The following is a 6,388-nucleotide window of genomic DNA, read 5'->3' as shown; positions in this document are numbered from 1 at the left end:
AGATCCCCAGTAATTTGTGCTCATCAACAGTTTCTCTGTTCATTCTTTTATCATCATTTTCCCACCTAGTCTCACACTCGCAGTATGAATATGACATTGCGATATGGATATTTTTTTTTTAAAAAATGTGTTACTGTTTAATAGTTTGTATTATGATGGAATTATTTTTTAAATCCCTCATAATGTTGATTTTTCAGCAGTTTTAAAATTGTTTCTCACATTTAGTTACAGTACATGTATATTGCATTTAAATTCCATTTTCATTAATTGTAAGAAATAAACCTCCAGGTTGTATTATGGGTTTATATAAACAGTGAAAGCACGGGGTATACTGTTATCACCCTATAAAAAACAATATAGACATGCATCCCATATATTTATATTATATGACGTCTATAGGTATCTATATAATATCATTAAAAATTAGAGAAGTATTAGTACAGGTAAATATACATGTACTTGTATACGTAAATATTTCAATAAGAAGTGTATGTACTTTCTGCGTATTACACATACAATGTATACAGATGTAAGTGCGCGATAATCTGAGGAAAAATATTTCATTTTACAAATTGATATGGTTGCTTTGTGAAAAGGTATCATCTATTCATGATTCCACAAAACAAAACATAATTGAATACGATTAAACAAAAGCAGTGAAACCCGTGTAAAGTGTGTATCGTACTAGAATCTAGACAACGGGTAGTAGACCGAAGTTCTTAAATGATTGGCGAGGTCATTGATATCTGATCGTCTTGATATTTAAAATCAAGGCCTTTTCTCCAATTATACCTAAATCTACATATCGCTACAGTTACACAATTACATTAAAAGCTCTAGTGCACTAACTAGTGGTCCAATACCTTTGTATTTACACACGACTAATACCAAGGAGAATTGATCATACACTGATTTCAAAATATTGAATATCATCTGTCTTGAGGTGGGTTTTTTTTAAATTTTACTTAAGACTTTTTAAAAAATAACAGAATGCTGTGCAGCGCACCGATTACAAATATCGGAATAATTTCTGTTGTGAAGTTACGGTATTTAGTATGAAGAGATCTGTGGGTCATACAGCACGTGCAGTTGCATTCTCCTTTACAAAATTTTAAACATCTTATTAGTCCTAATATTGTTCAACTGATCATATATAATATTGGGTATACTTGGATCGGGATATTTGTATATTCATTTGACACATTGTACCCTTTTGGGTCCCGAGAAAAATATTTCAAAGATATCCATATATTTAGATATAAAAAATTTAAACCCACATCGTCACTTAAAACAGGGGTGACTGATACTAACGGGAGAGTGTGGGAATTAGCTTGTCCACTTCCGATATCGAGAACATAAAATAAAATAGATAATAGTAGTAGTAGTAATTTTATTTATTATAGTGGCATGTGTACATATATTCATACATCCAATTTTATCACAATATACAAATCAATAAACACCCGGCCCTTCGGGCCTATATGCCACTTTAAACGTTCATATAATAATATATAATGCAAATAATTGCGCATAATAACATTTTCTATAATCATATATACATACATGTGTATACATGTATAATAAGTATATAGTGTATAAATAGCTCAGTTGTTGATTTTTCCAAATATAATAGATTGTCTAAGAGAAAAGGAGGAGTACAAGTATTTTGCTAATTGTCTTGGGTAGTTTGTTATTAACATTCGAAGAACCTCTACATCTGACATTGACATTTGATCAAATCCCGTGTTTTCAAACAAAGTTGTTCTGAGTTTAGAATACAATGGACAATAGAGTAAAAATGAATTTCGTCTTCCACACAATTTAATGAACACAATGAGCATATTCTTTCAACAGCAGGTTCCCCATAATATCTTCCCGTCCCTATTTTTAAAGGTAAAATACCACATCTAAACTGCGACATAATTGACCTAAAGTATTTTGGCATATCCAATGTTACATAATTTTCTCGACCAAAGGTTGATTTTATAGACACATAAGTTCGTAATTTAGGTACTTTAAATACTTCATTTTTCCAGATATTTGAGTAATAGTAATGCATATTTGTTTGAAGAACATTCATGTCTATTAACAATTTTGAGTCAAAATAACTTTCCAGTTCCAAATTTTGCAAAATTTCTTTCAGAGCACTACACCAGTTGTTTCTACATATATCATAATCCATTTCAAACACTTTTCTAGTAATGCGTTCACTGTCAAATAACAATACTCTATTCCAAAATCTTATCATATTAATCCATCGACGATATTGACTGGGTATCCACCCCGTATCTCCATAGATTGCCAATAAAGGCGCAAAACGATGTACTCCCAAAAAATATCTAATGGCTCGATTTTGAACATTATCTATTGACTGGAATTTTTTGAACCCCCAAACACTGGACGAATAGTCTAATATAGGTAAAACGCAAGAGTAAAATAATTTTTCGTAAGCAGTGAATCCAAATTCTTTATTATTGTGTATTGTAGAAATAATTTTTCCAAGTGCCCGTCCTCCAGCTTTAGCAAGATTTTCTGCATTTTTTTGTAAAATTTCCAGTGTAAGTAAATATGATTCCAAGTTATTTATAGCTATCTACTATTTCTAATGTATTTGTTCCAATAGTGAATTCAAACTCTGTTCCTTTTGTTCTAGTTTTACGAAAGTGCATACATTTGGATTTTTCAGTATTTATAAGGACTCTCCAACGCCTGCACCAGTTGTGCAGTTTTTGTAACATACATTGTAATTCTTCCGGTGTTTTAGCTATTAAGGCTATGTCGTCTGCATATAATAAAACGGACAGCTTTTCATCTGCGATATTTACACCCACATAATATTAAAGGTACATGTAACATAAGGGTCATCTTGCATTGTATAATTTGAAAGAGATTCATAGACCCACCTATTTCGTCATGCTTGTAATGTACGATATATGATTGGGGTAGGAGTGTGGGGTGGGGGCTATATGTATTTATTATTTTTCCCTAGAACATTTATGCCGATAGTGTTTTAGCTATCATCATCTTTTTTTTTTTCACGCCGTTTGAGAAATCTGGTATTTTAAGTATGTTTATAGTGTGGAGAGTTTGATCTTTGTATGTTTAGCGTATCGTCTTAAAGCACTTGATAGTACTTTTAAGATACTTCGCATAGTGCTCTACATAAAAAAAATTCTTTAGCTATCGATCTTAATAATAGGTTTATTATCGGTCACCTGAATACTAGTGAAAAAGTATCACTACTTCCATGCCATGGGTTATGAAATCTAGAAAAAAAAAATACTCTTCTGAATATCTAAGCTAATGTTCAGTAATAGTATAAAACAAGATGTGTTCTTAAAACTTCACTGTCCTCAAAAGTGCATTTACTGATGAAAGGCTTTAAATAATCGGTGTATTAACATTAAAACATCAAAGATATGACTAATTTGGACTCATTCTGTGAAATTCATTTAGATTTTATACAGTCTCAGCAAACTTACACATAAATACTATATACTAAGTTTGGCCCCACCCTGAGGTCAAAACTCTTACTCTGGGGAAAATCAAATTTACAATTTTGGTAAAAGACTACCTACTCTATCCATGTAGTTTCAATTTAGTATCAATAGCACTAAAGAAGATGTTATTCAAGTGTTTTAAACATAAACACTATATAACAAGTTTGGCCCCGCCCTGGAGTCAGAACCCCTACCCCGGGGATCATGACAATTATTATAGAGGCCTTTCTGTTCTATATCACTATGCATTTAGTTTTCATTACATGTGTGTGGTTCTTGAGAATATTTTTGAAAATTGGTCAATTTTGGGCAGTTTTTGCCCCACCCCAAAGGCCCGAGGGGTGCAGGAATCCTGAAATTTACAATTTATGTTCCCTCTGTTCCAAATTTGTTTCATAACAAATTTGAAAAGAATTGCAATGATAGTTATCAAGAAGAAGTTAAAAATGTCTATTGTTCACTCATTTAATAATTGAACATTTTGGCCCCACCCTGATACCAAAACTCGTACCCCTGGGATCATCAAATTTACAATTTTGGTAAAGGACTACCTCTTCTTTCTAAATATCTATTTATTTTCAATTTAGTATCAATAGCACTAAAAAATGAGTGTTTTACACATAAACACTATATAACAAGTTTGGGCCCGCCCCGGGGTCAGAACCCTTACCCCGGGGATCATAAAATTTACAATTTTGGTAGAAGCTTTCCTGCTCTACATCACGATGCATTTAGTATTTCTTATATGTGTGTGGTTCTTGAGAAGAAGATTTTTGAATATTGTACAATTTTGGGCAGTTTTTGCCCAACCCCAAGGGCCCCAGGGGTGCTAGTGTCCTGAAATTTACAATTTATTTCCCCCTTTTCCCAATGATGCTTCATACCACATTTGAAAAGAATTGGACTGGTAGTTATTAAGAAGAAGTTAAAAATGTTTAATTGTTAACGCACGACGGACGAAAACCAATTGCAATAGGTCACCTGAGTTTACTCAGGTGACCTAAAAAGCGAAACCAGCTCACAAGTATTTTAATTGATTTTTTTTTTTGGTGATTTAACCCGAAATGATTAAAAAAGGTACTTTCTTTGCAAATAAGATACTTTAGAAGCCAAATTTCGCTGTGATTTGATGTAAAATATGAATATCTAAGACAACATGCCTAAATGACTTAGATAGACATTCTAATTTTTTATTTGCTAATATTTTTTTAATCTAAGGATAAAATCTTCCAAAATAATAATAATAATAATAAAACATGTCAATTAGAAAAAAGATATATCAGAAAAATATATTTTAAAAAGAAATTGAAATGAAATGGTCAAAATTAAGAAATATTACGAATTTTTTAATTTGAAAGGCTGATCGGAATTATAGAAAAGTAGTCAAAGAGAACATTGTAATCAGAAAACTGCATTACTTTGATGTAAAATGATTTACAAATTATACGACTTTATAAAAGAAACTAATTTATTGATCAAGAGTGCATACAATTATCAACAATATGATAATTTTATTAAATTCTCTCAATTATGATCGAGATCGGTAAAATTTGGTCATTTCTTTTCAATTTCTTTTTATAATATATTTCTTCGATGTATCTCTTTTCTAACTGACATGTTTGGAGATTTTATCCGTAGATTTAAAAAATGTTTTACCAAATAACGTTTTCAATTTTCACAATTTGTTTTCTTCTAAAAATTGGAATGTTTATATCTGAATCTTTTAGGCATGTTTTATTAGATATTCATATCATGCACCAAATCACAGCGAAATTTGGACTAAAGAATCTATTAATAAAAGAATTGGCGTTATGACCATGACCTGACCTAGGGTGTGTTAAATTTACCTAGAGAAGCCATTGTGCTAAAATAAACTTAATATACAGCACAACCAGCCGCAAGACATCTGACCTACTACCCGAATTGAATAGTGACCTTAACCTAATATTTGAATAGACCAGTAGGTGTGTCGAAGCTTAACTGGCTGCCCTGTAATCCCTAATAGGCTGCTTAGCAGCTGCAATGACAAGAGTGATACAAGTTTAATATTTATTAATTGGATCAGAAACAGGATGCAAATTTACATATATGGTGGAAAGGGTCGCATGCAAACTTTTTGTGGGGAACTGGGGAGGCGGCCAGTGTGTCAGTTTGACTACCAAAGTAGGGGCAACACAGGGGGCCCTATGTGGACATAGGTGCCCGAACCTGAACGAGTCCCCACGTTCTAAGGGAAGTAGAGATCTCTGCGCATCTCACCGGTCTCCTGCGTGCTACCTGGTTTAATTAGCAAGTGCGAAGCAAGCTTGTAGACCCTCCTACAGTTGTCGCACCATGCACCAGCCTGTAGCATCCCCTCCCTTAGTAGGAGGTGGATGTGGCCCCAGCTATGAACTAGCTGAGAGCCCCACGAATTAAACTTTAGCAACTTATGCAAGAAATTAGTATTTTCTATGAATATCCACTGACCCTTGACCTAGTTTAATGGTCGTCTGGAGGGTACACGTGAAATACCTGCCCCCTGCTTTAGTAGTAGGTGGGAGGAGAGCCGGTTTTGGCGCAGAATTAGTGATCAACTACCCCAACGCACTCCCCAGTCCGCCACAGACATTGGAACAATGTCCCCCACAAAAATTTATATTTGTATGTTTGTTTCCTTTTTTCTTCATGCATACTTGAAATTGGAGGCACTTAAACAGTGGGGTGGGCGACGTGCACCCTCATCGTCGCCCAGGGCCCGTAGGCGCTAGAGGAGAACATTTATCTCTACGCTCCCCTCTCCGAACCCCCTGTGCACTCTCAAGCAATGGTTACTAAGACCAAGTTATCACCAAATTGACACATTTCGGTAATCGCTCTCAACTGGAAGATTACCTGCATTTCCTGTA

Source organism: Ostrea edulis, chromosome 2, assembly GCF_947568905.1.
Source record: "Ostrea edulis chromosome 2, xbOstEdul1.1, whole genome shotgun sequence".
NCBI classification, from domain to species: domain Eukaryota; kingdom Metazoa; phylum Mollusca; class Bivalvia; order Ostreida; family Ostreidae; genus Ostrea; species Ostrea edulis.
The sequence above is the reverse complement of the archived record's forward strand: the minus strand, read 5'-3'. Positions refer to the sequence as shown.